The sequence below is a fragment of the Ursus arctos genome, unplaced genomic scaffold (assembly GCF_023065955.2).
Source record: "Ursus arctos isolate Adak ecotype North America unplaced genomic scaffold, UrsArc2.0 scaffold_34, whole genome shotgun sequence".
In the NCBI taxonomy this organism is placed as follows: Eukaryota; Metazoa; Chordata; class Mammalia; order Carnivora; family Ursidae; genus Ursus; species Ursus arctos.
Genome location: NW_026623030.1, coordinates 15,637,149 through 15,653,873, shown reverse-complemented (window position 1 = coordinate 15,653,873; position 16,725 = coordinate 15,637,149). Strand labels below are relative to the sequence as shown.

Here is a 16,725-nt window from a genome sequence, read left to right as displayed (position 1 = left end):
TATAATTCTTCCATTTTCTTGTTAATTATTACTAATTGTTAGTTGATTGTTAGTATAGCTATTGTTGTGAATCTCTTCCTGTGCCTGATTCATAAATTAAACTTTATCGTAGGTATGTCTGTATAGGAAAAACACAGTATATTTCGAGGACTCTGTTCTCTCTGTGGTTTCAGGTAGCCACTGGGAGTCTCGAAACACATCCTCCACAGATGACAGGGCACTAACTGTATAAGCATTTCTTTGGCAGAGAGCTGAATGGGGTTGTAGCTAGAGGAGAATGTAGAGTTAAGGAAGGCATTTTTTTTAAAGATTTTTTTTTTTTTAAAGATTTTATTTATTTATTTGACAGAGATAGGAACAGCCAGTGAAGAGAGGGAACACAAGCAGGGGGAGTGGGAGAGGAAGAAGCAGGATCATAGCAGAGGAGCCTGATGTGGGGCTCCATCCCATAACGCCGGGATCACGCCCTGAGCTGAAGGCAGACGCTTAACTGCTGTGCCACCCAGGCGCCCCAAGGGAGGCATTTATTAACAACAGAGAGTGTTGAAGGATGTTTGTACGCTAATGGAAATAATCCAGTAGATGGGGGAAATTAATGATGCAGGATTTGACACACTGGCCATCGCAGGCATGAGAGGAGATGGACTCAGGGCCAGGAAGATGGCCTTAGACAGGAGCACTCATGGTTCATGCCCGGTACCTGGAGGGGAGGCAGTGTGTGCATACGGACATGCGTGGGCAGGTAGTGATGGTGGGGGGAATGTAGGGAAGACTATTAAAAGAATGAAGCAGATTTATATGTCGTGACATGGAAAACTCAGAATCATCCCATTTTGGTAAAAAGAAAGAAAAAAAGACCTATTCTATGCATTTAAAAGATCTAATTTTAACAGTTGTTATCTTTGAGTTGTAAGATTATCAGGAACGTTCTTTTCCAGATTCTAAATTGCTGCAGTGTTTGACTTTTATACAATGAGTACCTATTACTTCTGAAAGTAGAATAAAACGAAGATTATTTTTAACTTTGAAGGATGTTCATCAGAACAAAGTGTTGTTACAATACTGAAAAATTGGAAACAACTCAAGTGTCCAATGATAAGGGATTGTTTCAAAAAGTGGTGGTTGGAAAATAGTTATGGATGGACTATTTTTTTTTTAAGATTTTATTTATTTATTTGACAGAGAGAGAGAGGGACAGCGACAGAGGGAACACAAGCAGGGGGAGTGGGAGAGGGAGAAGCAGGCCTCTTGCTGAGCAGAGAGCCCAATGTGGGGCTCGATTCCAGGACTCTGGGATCATGACCTGAGCCAAAGGCAGATGCTTAACGACTGAACCACTCAGGTGCCTCTGGATGGACTATTAAGAAGCAATTGAAAAATTATGTTGGGGGCGCCTGGGTGGTTCAGTCAGTTAAGCGTCTGCCTTCAGCTCAGGTCATGATCCCAGGGTCCTGGAATTGAGCCCCGATTCTGGCTCCTTGTTCAGCAGGGAGTCTGCTTCTCCCTCTCCCTCTGCCGCCCCCCCCCACTTGTGCTGTCTCTCTCTCTTAAATAAATAAATAAAATCTTAAAAAAATGATATTTACAGTGTGATAGGTATCATATGAATATGGGTATATATATATATATATATGCATTGAAAAATGATGATTTTTTTAGGGCACAATATTAACAATGGTTCTCTCTGTACAGTTAATAGTTATAATTTAATTCTTTGTGTTCTCCTGTATCTTTTACTTTGCACATTTATTATTTTTACAATTTTATAATCTTTAATAAAAATTGGATGACAGGAATGAAAACTGGTTAAAAACTCTAAATGTTTCACACCTGTGATGGCTGTGAATTGAGATTGATAACAGTCACAGTTTGCTGTACTAATTAATTATTTTACTTTATAGCCTGATGGTAAAGGGCCCATAAATCCAGGAATCTAATTTATATGAACTCAGATAGGAAATAATCACAGAGAAGAGAGTCACAGAGGCTCTGGCCAGAACAACCTGGCACCTCTGCTTAATGAAAGACTGATCTTCTTTGACTTTCGATGGGGTTTATTCCAATAAGCCCATCATAAGTTGAAAATATCCTAAGTCGGAAATGCATTTAACACACATAACCTACTGAACATCATAGCTTAGCCTTGCCTACCTTAAAAGTACTCAGAACACTTACATTAGCTGGTAGCTGGTCAAAATCATCTAACACAAACCCTATTTTTTAATAAAATGTTGATTAGCCCATGAAATTTATCGAACACTGTACTGGAAGCGAGACGCAGAATGGCTCTATCAGTCTTTTACCCTTGTGATTTCATGGCTGAGGGGAAGCTGTGAGTGAGAGCATATAGTACCGCATATCGCCGGCCTAGGAAAAGATCCAAATTCAAAATTCAAAGTATAGTTTATTTTTATTTATTTTTTAAAAGATTTTATTTATTTATTTGACAGAGAGAGAGAGAAGAGAGCACAAGCATGGGGAGCAGCAAGCAGAGGGAGAGGGAGAAGCAGGCTCCGTGTGGAGCAGGGAGCCCAATGCAGGGCTCGATCTCAGGACCTGGGATCATGACCTGAGCCGAAGGCAGCCGCTTAACTGACTGAGCCACCCAGGTGCTCCCAAAGTATAGTTTAAATTGAATGTGTATCACTTTTGCACCATCGTAAAGTAAAAAATCTTAAGTCTAGGGATACCTGGGTGGCTCAGTTGGTTAAGCATCTGCCTTCGGCTCAGGTCATGATCTCAGAGTCCTGGGATCAAGTCTCACATCAAGCTCCCTGCTCCGCACGGAGCCTGCTTCTCCCTCTCCCTCTGCCTGCCGCTCCCCCTGTGCTCTCTCCAACAAATAAATAAATACAATCTAAATACAATCTTTAAAAAAAAAAAATCTTAAATCTAATCATCCTAAGCCAGGGACTGTCTGTAATATCTTTGGAGTGGCTCATAGAAGAAACAGACTTTTACGTCCAGCCTTAAACTCTGGCTTTGAGATCCCCAAATGCCAAGTTTGGGGGCACCAAGGATTCTACTCTTCGGAGAAAGGACATCCCTCCTGCCCTGGAGAGAACTGGGGCTCTGCAAACAGATGTCTAAAATGGAGCAACTAAGAGATGGAGGCAAAGGGGCAACAGTCAAATACTTCTTCAGTGGTGACTTGGCTGCCACATTGGCTCCCCTGTCCTGGCCTACCCTTTTTAGTGACCCTATGATCACGTGAAGCCCAACCTATAGCCTTTCAGGGCCAATGATGGCCTCAGGACAGAGTCTATGTGTCTTAGCTAGGCTCACAAGACTCTGAAGGTCTGCTGTTGCCCGCTCCCCACCCCCAGCTTCATCTGTCCCACTCTCCCAGATCACTTCTCTGTAGCCAAGTTGGCTTTCCTCAGCTGTCAACCTCCTTCGAGTCTTCAGGTCTTTGTGCTATTCCTTTCACCTGAGAAGCTTCTGCATGTCTCCTTCTGCAAGTTCATTCTCCTTTAGATTGGTCCTCAAATGTGACTTCCCAGGAAGCCTTCCTGCCTCCCAGGCTAGGGTACAGCCCTCGTTAACAGCTCTCATACTAGACTATATTCTCTGTCATTCCATTTGTCACAACTGTAATCACATCATCATATGCATCTTGTTCAATGCCCACCTCTTCCACATACAAAATATAAATACCATTAGTATGGAGCCATATCTGACTTACTTCCTTTCATGACCCTAGTGCCTAAATGGGGGCCTTGTACAAGTAGGTGCTGAATAAGTATCTGTTGAAAAAAAATAAGTGACTAAGAGGCAGGGCAGGAACTCCCAATGTTTATCCTCTAAGTGGCCAAAGCACTTAGACAGGAAAAATTAAGTAATGGAGCGTCTCTTGGGCAGGTACCTAGGGATATACATCTCTGTACCTAGCACCTACCTTAAGGGCCTGGCCCATGTTAAAAGCTCAGAGAATGTTGTTAGCTGAATAAGCATTACCTCTTCCATCTTCACGTACTCCTCCCTCCGTGATGACCTCATCCGGTCTCATGGCTTTAAATGTCACTTATAAACTGATGACTCCGCAAATTATAGCACTAGCCTGGACCTCTTCCCAGAACTCATATATCCAACTACTTATTTGACACCTCCACTTGGAATGTCTAATAGGCATCTTAAACTACACATGGCCAAAAACAACTTTTCGTTTCTGTTTTGGCCAGCCTTCCCCAACCCAGTCTATTCTTCTCATTGTTCAGGCTACAAGTTTTGGAGTCATGCTTGACTCCTCTCTTCCCTCACACCTTGCATTCAATTAATCAGCAAATCTGTCTGCTCCACCCTGAGAATATATCTAAAATCCAACCACCTCTATTCCTACCTCTGCCTGATTCAAGCCGTCTGGTGCCATAGCCTCTACCTGGCCTCTCTCCCTCTATTAGCTTCTCCACACTCTATCCTCCAGCTGGTCATCAAATCTTGGCTCAAATGGCACCTTCTTGGGGAGTCCTTCCCAGAAACCTCTATTTAAAACAAGAATCCTAGAAATAAAAATAAAACAAGACTCCTCATCCTGTCACCCTTGGTTCTCTTCTTCTCCTTTATTTTTATCTATTCCACTTATCAGGTTATGACATATTTTTGCTTGTTTATTATCTTTATTCTCCTGTTAGAACATAGGTTCCATGAAGTGGGACATTGTCCATTTTGGTCTCTTGTACGTTCCTTTAAAAAAAATTTTTTTATTAGAGAGAGCACGCGTGTGTGTGAGCAGGGTAGGGGGAGCAACAGAGGGAGAGAAAGATCTTAATCAGGCCCCACGCCCAGTGCGGAGCCCAATGCAGGCTCATCACCTGAACCGAAATCAAGGGACGATTAACCAACTGAGCCACCCAGGCAACCCTCTTGTCCATTCCTAATACGGTTCTGGTCATCAATTACTATGTATGGGGTGTGGGGTTTCCCTCACACCAACAAGCAATTCTCTGGACACCAGCTGGGTGTCCTACAGTTCACCTCAATTCTGACAGTCTCTACCTGGAGATAGCATTCGAATCCACAGGTTAAGGGCCCAGTCCTGCCAGACTGCCCCACCCATCCCACGGCAGAAGCCAGTCACAAGCCCAGGTTGTTACCTGTGGTACTATTACTTCTTCTCTCTCTCTCTCTCTCTCTCTCTCTCTGTGTGTGTGTGTGTGTGTTATCTATACTTCTGACTAACTGGCTATAAATCAGAAGTTTCCATGACCCTCTCCTTGGGTTTGATTAATTTGATAGAGCAACTCACAGAACTCAGAGAAACATTTTATTTACTGGATCACCAGTTTATTATGAAAGGATAGAACTCAGGAGCAGCCAGGTGGAAGAGACACGTAAGGCGAAGTAGGGGGGAGGGCTTAGAGCTTCCACACCCTTTCCCGGCATGCCACCCTCCTTACATCTCCACATGTTCACCAACCCAGAAGCTTTCTAAACCCTGTCCTTTGCAGCATTTATGGAGGCCTCAAAGCACAGGCATGATTGACTAACCATTGGCATTAGTTATTATTCAACCTGCAGCCCCTCACCCCTCTCTTGGAGGGGTCAGAGGTGGGGCTGAAAGTTTCAACCCTCTAAGGGTTGGCTCCAGGGCAATCAGCTCCTATCCTTAGGTAGTTTCCAAAAGTCACTTTATTAACATAAATCTTATTAACATAAACATAGTAGGGAAAGACTTGTGATGATAATAAGACACCCAATTCACCCATTTCACTCATTTCAGGAACTGAAACTAGAGACCAGATGTTATGACAAAAGATGCTGCTGCAGAGACACAAACTGTTTATAAATAAAATGATACAATAGCTGAGGTGTGTTTAAAAAGGAAAAAAAAAGGGGCGCCTAGGTGGCTCAGTTGGTTAAGCATCTGCCTTCAGCTCAGGTCATGATCCCAGGGTCCTGGGACCGAGCCTCACATTGGGCTCCTTGCTCAGCGGAGAGCCCGCTTCTCCCTCTCCCTCTGCCTGCTGCTCCCCCTGTTTGTGCTGTCTCTGTCAAATAAATAAAATATTAAAATAAAATAACATAGGGGCGCCTGGGTGGCTCATTCGTTAAGCGTCTGCCTTTGGCTCGGCGTGATCCCGGAGTCCTGGGATTGAACCCTGCATCAGGCTCCCTGCTCTGCTGGGAGCCTGCTGCTTCCTCTCCCACTCCCCCTGTTTGTGTTCCCTCTCTCACTGGCTGTCTCTCTCTCTGTCAAATAAATAAATAAAGTCTTAAAAAAATAAAATAATAAAAAAATAACATAACATAACATAACAAAATAAAATAAAATAAATAAAAAGGAAAAAAAAAGATGCTGCCATTTCTCTAACTGCTCAGGAAATTCCAAGGTTTTGGGAGCTCTGAGCCAGGAACCTGGATGAAGATCCAATATATATTTCTCCTTGAAAGTCATAATATCACAATCCTCTGTGCCCAGAACAATGACTGACACCTAGTTCTCTCTCAAAAATCTCTCAGCAATCCCTACAATCTTTTTTTTTTTTTAGGATTTTATTTATCTGGGAGAGAGAGAGAGCACAGGCTGGGTGAGGGCAGAGAGACAAGCAGACTCCCCGCTGAGCAGAGAGCCCGATGTGGGACTTGATCCCAGGACTGTGAGATCATGACTTGAGCCGAAGGCAGACGCCTAACTGACTGAGCCACCCAGGAGCCCCAGTCCCTAAAATAAAATTAAATAAATAAATAAATAAATAAATAAATAAATAAATAAATAAAAATCTCTCCACCGTCGTGAATGAAAGAAAGTCTGAATGAACTCTTGAGTTCTGGAGAGTCAAGTTTTCTCCCTGTCAGTGAAAAAGAATGCACATGCCAGAAATCAGATACCCAGGACTTGTCCTTGTGTCTGGGCCCTAGAATAACTGAGATTTAACGGGGGGCCATTTTGCATATAATTAAAAGAGTGACACTGAGGTCACTAGTGAGTCAGAGGGGGCTGTTAGCTCCCAGAGCAAGTACAGGTCCTGTTTCTTAGCACATGTTGGAGGGAACCTGTTCTGTAATTGCTGGATGTCCCATCCCTTCATCCATGGTAGGCCTGTCTGCCTTGTAGCTTTTACATGGGGCTGTGAGTCTGGCATTTGTGACATTTGGACTCAGTCTAGATTGTTTACAGCAGTCATTCTCAACCGGGGCCGTTTCACCCTCCAGGGGACACTGAGTGCTGTCTGCGGACGTTTTTGGTTGACAATTGGGCATGAAATGCAATTGGCATCTAGTAAGTAGAGGCTGTGGATGCTGAGAACATCCTCCAAAGCACAGGATGGCCCCCCAACAAAAAAACTTCCTGGTCCAAAATGTTAGTGCCAAGGTGGAAAAATCCTGGTTTAGGGTAACATTAATAATAATTGGTAGCTGGCATCGTTGACTTTTGCCATATGCCAAGTCTTGCACTATATACTTACACACACCATCTGAATCTCCAAATTGTCCCTGAGAAATGAGGACTGTTGCAATCCCCGTTTGACAAATAAGAAAACTGAGGCTCAGAGAGGTGGACTCACTTACCTAAGGTTACACACCTTCGTTGGGGTAGAGTCAGGATGCATACCCAAGCCCACGTGGCCTCAAAGTCTGTACTTTTAGCCTCTGCTCTGGGTTGCTCTGCCCACTAACTGGAAGCTGAGGGGAGCCAACTAGGCCTCTCTGGATGTGCCTGAATTCATCTGCTGCCCCCCATGGACAGGAGGCTGAGCAGTGAGCCTTCAGAGGGGTCTGTCCACTCGGGCAAGTCTTGGCTATTGGCCAGAGAAGAGATTTTTCTTTCCTGAGTTGTCCTAGCCTGTCTGGCCTCCCTCTCCCTGCACTGCAGTACTGTACTTGGCTCTAAAGCTCAGTTCCCCTGCCAGCCCCAGGTGAGTGCCAGCCCTTCCCCACAGGGAAGAAGCTTCTGGATTCAGACCTAGGCGTTACGCACTCTCCCATGGAGCCCATCCTTTCTGGGCAGGAGTCCTTGAATCAAGTCTGGGAGCTGCGAGGTCCCATCTCACATGTCCTTTCAGGTAAGGGAGGGCTAGGGCTGCTAGCTTGGTGACAGAATTGGTCCAAGCAAGGACTTGAGGTCCCACAAAACCTTGCAAAGTGATTGCTGGACGGAGCTGGGACCAGTGTAATCCTGTACCAGTGGCAAATGGAGGTGGAGCAGGCTGTGGTCTTTTCTAGCCTGTTTGTGGGAGGTAGAGCTCTGAGCCCTGCAAGGGATCCCTCAGCCTACTTGTGAACAATATCAAAGGGCTTTCTGAAGGCCCTGGGAAAGTGTGGTGACTAAAATACAAAGGTAGTTTGTCCAGGGAAGATCAAGACAGTCAAGGGCCAGTCTAGGGTCAAGTGTAAGAGGAAGCAATGTTGAGTTAGTTTGAAATAGCCATCCTTTCTTCCATCCATCCATCCATCCATCCATCCATCCATCCATCCAACAAATATGTAGGGGTCTTCTGCCAGGAGCCAGGGGTACCTACAGTCTCCAGCAACATGCATCAATCTCTCTTTGTCTGGGGAGGTGGGGCAGCTCAGAGGTTCCACCTACCATCTGTGACTGCAGAATCAGACCCAGCTCTGTCATTTCTGAGCAGTGTGACTTTGGGCAAGGGACTTCACCTCTCTGAACCTCATTTTCCTCATCTGCGTAACAGAGAGACCAGCAGTTCTTGATACCCACCCCATAGCGTTGTGAGAAGTCCATGAGACAATGTGTCCCAAATGTCTGGCATATAGTAAGTTCTCAATACATAACAGCAATAGCTACCATTTTTTTGGACCATGGTTAGGTCTTTAGATGCATTACTTAATATAATCCTTCCCACCACCTTATGAGGAGGGTATTATTTCCATTTAAAAATCAGGAACCTGGGGCAATCTGGGTGGATCAGTCAGTTGAGCATCCAACTCTTCATTTTGGCTCAGGTCATGATCTCAGGGTTGTGGGGTCAAGCCCCTCAGCCACCCAGGCTCCGTGCTCAGTGGGGAGTCTGCTTCTCTCCTTCTCCTTTTTCCTCTGCCCCTCTGCATGTGCTCTCTCTCCCTCTCTCTCTCTAAAATAAATGGATAAATCTTAAAAAAGAAAATGCACATGAAAAATCTTCTAGATTTTTCAGCAAGTTTAGTAGCTAGAGTGGAATAGAGTGAGTTGCCCAGATAGGTGATGCTATGGAACCCCAGGTGGGCCCATTCGGTGGGCTCTGGGGAGGGAATCTTAACATTCACTCCAGGATTTTGGGTTATTCTAGGGCAATTGTTCTTTATCTCCTTGGGTTCTAAAGTTCTTCATGCATCTGATGGAAGTTATAGATCTTCTCCCTGGAAAAATGACTGTGAGCACAACACACGTTTTGTGCATAATTCTAGGGGGCTTGTAAATCCCAACCATGGATTTCTTTTAAGAACCCTCCTCTTATGGGGCGCCTGGGTGGCTCAGTTGTTAAGCGTCTGCCTGCAGCTCTGGTCATGATCCCAGGGTCCTGGGATCGAGCCCCGCATTGAGCCCCGCTTCGGGCTCCTTGCTTGGGGGGAAGCCTGCTTCTGCCTCCCCCCGCCCCGCTTGAGTTACCTCTCTAGCTGTCTCGCTCTGTGTCAAATAAATAAAATCTTAAAAAAAAAAAAAAAAGAACCCTCCTCTTAGGGCAGCATTTCCCAAGTGTGGGACCATATCACTAGTGGTCTCCAAGATCAGTTTAGCAATATGAGGACAAAATGTTTTATATTATAATATTTATTCATGTTTTATAGTTACCTTCCATTTATGACAAATGAGACTGGTTTTCCGATTATGGTAAGAATATACATTTGCCTTTTAAAAATATACTTATTTTAGGGGCACTTGGGTGGCTCAGTTGGTTAAGCATCTGCCTTCAGCTCAGGTCATGATCCCAGGGTCCCGGGATCGAGCCCCGCATTGGGCTCCCTGCTCAGCAGGGAGACTGCTGCTCCCTTTCCCTCTGCCTGCTGCTCCCCCTGCTTGTGCTCTCTCTCTTTCTGTCAAATAAATAAAATCTTTCAAAAAAATTTTTAAAAATAAGATAAAAAATAAAGGAAGCTGAATTAAAGAAAAATATTGAATAAATAGTAGTAGAGATAGGGTGCAGGTATGGCAAAAATCATGAGGATGATTTAGGAAACTTCTCTGGGGTTTCTACTTGGTGGAGTCATAGTGGGTTTACTCTAGTGTCATCTGAACTTCCAGAGGACCCTGGAAATGACCTATTCTCAGGCTTTCTAAATCTGATCAGATGGTTCTGATCAACCGAGAATGAGATCGAGTCTCCACTTTCTTCCCTTCCCAGGGAATCCCCTAGTGCCTGCGATGAGTTGTCCCCTCCCTGCTGCCAATCAGAACAACACCAGCTATTGTCTTTGTGCAGCTCTAAGTGTAGGTATTTTGGTGCTATACCCGTTCATTTAATCAGCATTCATTCTGCAAACATTATGTGCCAATTAGCAATAAGGACCACACTCCATTCACTCCTAGTACCCAAGGATAAGTCAGCCTGTCTGATGTGACAGAGCACCAGATTTGGAGTCAGACCAGGCTCCGTAACTTAATTCACTGTGTAATCATGAGCAGGTCCTTTTCTTTCCCTAGTGTCTTTTTTCTGACACCACATCCATCACTGTTTTTCCCCCCAACACCAAGCACTTATTTTTCCCCCCAACACCAAGCACTTATTTTTCCATACAGATTCTTCAATTCTCCAACATCAGCTGGGTGTCCAACAATTCAATTCTGACACTGATTCCTAGAGTTAGCACAGACCCCCCTGGCTAAGGCTCAGTCCCGTAAGACTGCCCCCACTTCAGGGGCACCTGGGTGCCACAGTCATTGAACAGCTGACTTTTGGCTTTGGCTCAGGTCAGGATCTCAGGGTTCTGAGATCGAGCCCCACGTTGGGCTCCTCGCTCAGCGGGGAGTCTGCTTGGGATGTTCTCGCCATCTGCCCCCCCAAAATCAATCAATCAATCAATCAATCAATCAATCCTTTACAAAAAAAGACTGCCCCCACTTCAGATGTCCCTGCAAATGGGGTTCCCAGGCTGCCTTCACTTTGCCCATCTGACTAAAAATTTGGGGGTTCCCATGATGGCCTCCTCAGGTTTGATAATTCTGTAGGACAACTCACAGAACTCAAGAAAGTACTCTACTTACTATTACAGATTTATTATAAAGGACAACTGAGGAACAGCCAAATGGAAGAGATGCATATTGTGGGGGGGCGGGGGTGCAGAGTTTCCATGCCCTCTTCAGGGGCGCCACCCTCACAGCCCTTCATGGTTTGGGAGTTTTTATGGAGATCTCATTAAATAGTAATGGCCACTGGAGATTGGATTTAATCTCCAGCCCCTCTCTGCTCCCAAAAGGTGAGGAGGTGGGGAGGGTCAGGGAAGGGGACACAGTTGGGAAAGGGGTTTGGAAAGTTTTAAACCTCTAATCACAAGGTTGGTTCCTCTAGTGACTAGCTATCTAGATATCTGAAGCTGTCCAGCCCCCCTCCTGCAAAAAGTCACCTCATTGGCATAAACTAAGGTATCAGTAGTTAATAGGGGCTCATTATGAATAACACAAGCAGACTCTAGAAAATTCCAAGGGTATTTTGAGCTCTGTGTCAGGAACTCTAGACAAACACCAATACATATATATATATATATATATATATATATATATATAAAATTATATTATACCTTCTTTGAGTCTGTCTTCTGGTTGCAGAAAGAGAGTATTCAGCTGCATGAGAGGACCAGAGGCCGTATCTACACTGTACTGTATTTTAAAAAATCAATTTGTGACCAACATTTAAAAATGTTATTTCTCTCAAACATAATCCAGATCTCTCATCCCTCTTGAAAAATCAGAAGATTTAGCAATCCTGGGTCAGCATTCCCAAATGGCAATATCTGCATGGCACCTTTAAAGGGGCTTTTCTAGGGGCACCTGGATGGTACAGTCAGTTAAGCATCCAACTCGGTTTCAGCTCAGGTGGTGATCTCAGGGTCCCAGAATCGAGCCCTTTGTTGGGCTCAGTGTGGATGGAGTCAGCTTGAGATTCTCTTCTCTCCCTCTGCTCCTCCCCACCACACTCTCTCTCTAAAATAAATAAAATCTTAATTTTTTTTTAAATAAAGGGCTTTTCTATTTGCCATAATCCCTACCACTTCCACCTACCTCACCTCACTCACCAGCTGAGCCCCTTGTATTTCAAATCCTCAACCTATGATTCTACAAGGATTAGGTTCCCATTGACTAGAAGCTCCTTGAGTTTGGGGGGCGCCTGGGTAGCGCAGTCGTTAAAGCGTCTGCCTTCGGCTCAGGGCGTGATCCCGGCGTTAAGGTATCTAGTCCCACATCGGGCTCCTCTGCTGGGAGCCTGCTTCTTCCTCTCCCACTCCCCCTTCTTGTGTTCCCTCTCTCGCTGGCTGTCTCTGTCAAATAAATAAATAAAATCTTAAAAAAAAAAAAAAAAAAAAGAAGCTCCTTGAGTTTGGGACAGTAACTGATTCTAGGTACATATTTCAAGCATCTGTGCTGCACTGTATATTTCTCTGATAATTAGGGGATGCCTCACTGTGGGATGAATAGATAGGAAATGAGAAATAATCTTGCAAAAATAAGTGATAAAGGAACGAAAAAGACAGAAAGGTCGGGGCACCTGGGTAGCGCAGTCGTTAAGCGTCTGCCTTCGGCTCAGGGCGTGATCCCGGCGTTACAGTATCTAGTCCCACATCGGGCTCCTCTGCTGGGAGCCTGCTTCTTCCTCTCCCACTCCCCTGCTGTGTTCCCTCTCTCGCTGTCTGTCTGTCACATAAATAAATAAAATCTTAAAAAAAAGAAAAAGAAAAGAAAAAGACAGAAAGGTATTTAGTTCCTAGAAACAATACCCCAAAGGGTCTTTGGGGGTTAGGCATAGATAGAACAGGAAGGCATGGATTTCTGGTAGTGCCCTTCTTTTACATTTACAGAAAATAATTATAGAGTCAAGAGCCGATGGAGATGAACAGTACAAACACAGAGATGCTAGGGAAGGTAGGTGCTACAAATGGAGAACAAGTTATAGGCATTTATTAAACAAATATCTGTTAGAAAACTTTAATATCATTCCATTTCTTTTTTTTTTAAGATTTATTTATTTATTTGAGAGGGAGAGTGCGTACAAGCACAGGGGGTTGGGGAGAGGAGGCAGTGGGAACGGGAGACACAGTTCCAAGCAGACTCTTCACTAAGCATGGAGATCTCACGATCGCAGTGGAAACCAACAGTCCACACTTAACTGACTGCACGACCCAAGCATCCCAACATCATCCGATTTCAAACTCCTTTTCTTCAAAGTTGTAAATAAGACAAAGGCAGACTGTCTACTCAGCTAAATATATTAAGATATTACTGAAGTTAAGAGAATGGATTTTAGGGGCGTCTGGGTGGTTCAGTTGGTTAAGCGCCTGCCTTTGGCTCAGGTCGTGATCCCAGGGTCCTGGGATCCAGCCCTGTGTCGGGTTCCCCCACTCCATAGGGAGTCTGCTTCTCCCTCTTCCTCTGGCCCTATCCCCTGCTTGTGCTCTCCTGTTCTCTCTCTCTCTCAAATCAATTAAAAAAAAGAGAGAGAGAATGGATTTTAGGATCATCCAGACCTAGAATTTACTCATTTATTAACAATGTGAACTTGAGGGGCACCCGGCTGGCTCAGTCGGTTAAGTGTCTGCCTTTGGCTCAGGTCCTGACCCAGGGTCCTGGGATCCAGTCCCATAGCAGGCTCCTGGCTCAGTGGGGAGTCTCCTTCTCCCGCTCCCTCTGCTAGGGCACGCACACACTCTCTCTCTCAAATAAATAATAAAATCTTTAAACAAAACACAATGTGCACTTGAGAAAGTCAACGTCCTAATCTGTAAAATGGTGATATAAGACCTGGTAATATTTATTTATTTATTTATTTATTTATTTATTTATTTATTTATTTTTAAGATTTTATTTATTTATTCGACAGAGATAGACAGCCAGCGAGAGAGGGAACACAAGCAGGGGGAGTGGGAGAGGAAGAAGCAGGTTCACAGTGGAGGAGCCTGATGTGGGGCTCAATCCCAGAACGCTGGGATCACGCCCTGAGCCGAAGGCAGACGCTTAACCGCTGTGCCACCCAGGTGCCCCAAGACCTGGTAATTTTAATTCAATGCGTATTTAATTCAGTGCATACTAGAGATTCAATGCAGACACTGAATTAGATGCTGAAGACACAGCAGTGAACAAGACAGGGACAGAGAGACAATAATCAAGCAAATAAATAGGAGATGATTCTTCTGAAGGAATAAATGAAGCAGGTACAATGGAGGAAATATAAGTGTAGAAAGTCACTAAAGGGTGGTGGTAGTGGCAAGTAGAGATGGGAGGTCAAGGAGTTGAGCTGAAATCTAAGTAAGCAGACAGCTATGCCAAAAGGGAGACAGGAGGAAAGGGGTCCCAGGCCCAGCTGTTGTGAGGAATAACTGAGTGAATGAAAGTACTTGGTGGTAAACAACACTCAATAAACAGCTGCTATTCTTATTATGGCATATACTGTACGCTCAGCTCCTTCTATTCAAACAAGGAGAAGCTGGCCAAGCCATAGATCAGAGGGATAAATATATATATTTGAAAAATATATATGAAAAATAAATATAGGGGCACCTGGGTGGCTCAGTCAGTTGAGTGTCGGACTCTTGGTTTTGGATCAGATCATGTCTCAGGGTTGTGAGACTGAGATTCCCTCTCCCTCTTCCTCTCCCTCCCCACCCCCGTCCCTCCTGCTCTCGGGCACATGCTCTCTCTTTCTCTCTCAAAGAAATCAATCTTTTTTAGTTATTTTAATTTTAATTTTAATTTTAATTATTTTTTTAACTTAATGTTTTTTTTTTTTTTTAAGTAAATAAATATAAACATATTCATGAAAAGTAAAGGCCCCGAAGAAAAATTCAGGCTCTGGCCTCATAAGGAGATTCCACAGCTCTGAATCATACACCCAAGTCAGGTAGAAGCACTAACCCAGCCTCACCCCTGTTGCCAACCCAACTTCTTCCTCCATACACCATACAGAACTGTTTTAACTCCTGAAACCCTTAATCCCTCCACTGGAAACCTGGATACTGGGAAAAGCCTCTTAATTTTATGTAATTGATACGCATACGTTGTATCTGAAGCTCTTTTCATTATTCCCATCTGTTTCTCTTTGGAGTTGTGTGCCTGTCTGGTCCAATTGTTATAAGGGACTCTGGGTTAACGAGAGTAATGGTCAAGGAGGAAATTGTGAAAAAATGAACAGAAAGCTTCTGTTTGCATGATGACTTTGGTAACTTGTTTATGGAAGTGCAAAAAACACATTACAGGCATTTAAGGATTGGTCAAAATCTTGCTGTGACTCTTGGGACAGTTCCATAAGCTGATAGTTTTTTGGTTTTTTTTGGTTTTTTTTGTTTTTTTTTTATTTGACAGAGATAGAGACAGCCAGCGAGAGAGGGAACACAAGCAGGGGGAGTGGGAGAGGAAGAAGCAGGCTCACAGTGGAGGAGCCTGACGTGGGGCTCGATCCCATAACGCCGGGATCACGCCCTGAGCCGAAGGCAGACGCTTAACCGCTGTGGCACCCAGGCGCCCCCATAAGCTGATAGTTTTTGATACGATGCATTGAGCACTTACTACAATGCCACACCTTGCGCTGAGGAACTTCAAGAGCATCAGTTCCTTTAATATTTCCAACATGCCTAGAAAGTAGTTTCCTTTTATATTTAGTCCCCCTTCACGGATAAGAAAACTGAAATTCAATCAGCTAGTAAATGACAGTGCTGGGATTTTAATCTTGATCTGATCCTGCTCCCCAAACTCCCAACACCTAGCTTTTTTAACCACTTGGTTAGTCTCCCAAAGCCAGAGGAAAATACCTCTGAGGGATGCCTTTCTATCCATTAGGGTACTTCCGCCCTAGAGATAAATCTGCAACCTAGAAACTCCTACACAGGGAAGACTGCCTCATCAAGCAAGAAGCCCCACCCTGGACACACACACCTGGGATCAGCGCTCCCAAATCCACCCAGATGTAACCCTAACCCCTTAAAGGAAGTCTTCGTTGCCTAGCCAGGATAAGGAAACCTCTCCCATTCCTGGAGACGTTCCCTCTCACCCCCAAATTTCAGAAGAGGACTGGCTACATAATTTGCGGGACCCAATGCAAAATGAAAATGTGGGGTCCCTCGTTAAAAAAAAAAAAAAAAGAATTTCAAGAATGAGAGTGTAGAGCATTAAACCAAGCCCTGGGGCCCCTCTTCTGCGACTGCCCTGCTTACTCCCCCATAAAGCCGGCCCTGATTCAGAGATACCCTTTAAGTGAACTGACTGGCTACCTCAGTCAGAATCCTTAAATCCTGTGGACCTGGGGTAGAGGTGGAGGGGGGGTAGGTAGGACACCCAACTTCCCAAGATATTCGAGAACACGCCCTGGGACAACCTTCGAAAATCTGGTAGCACTTCTCTAGGCCTGGGCACAAGGTCCCCTCGCACCCCTCTAGTCTCTGGGTGGTCCTCGAGACCCCGCCCCAGCTCCACCTTGGGGGTGTGAGGGCCTCACCGCGTGCGGCCCATTGCCGGGGCAACAGACGCCGCGAGAGATGCATTGTGGTCTGCAACAAAATGCAGGAGAAAGATCCTGAGGGAACCATTGAGTCCATGGACCAATGGGAGAGTCCTGGGGGCTGCGTCAAGCCAATGGGGACGTTCCG

At 44.8% G+C, this 16,725-nt stretch overlaps 1 protein-coding gene across 1 annotated transcript in view; it reads left to right on the top strand.

Moving 5' to 3' along the window:
- The window catches only part of DYNLL1 (dynein light chain LC8-type 1), a 31,209-nt gene that overhangs the window by 12,012 nt on the left and 2,472 nt on the right, over positions 1 to 16,725 (top strand). The window lies entirely within an intron of this gene.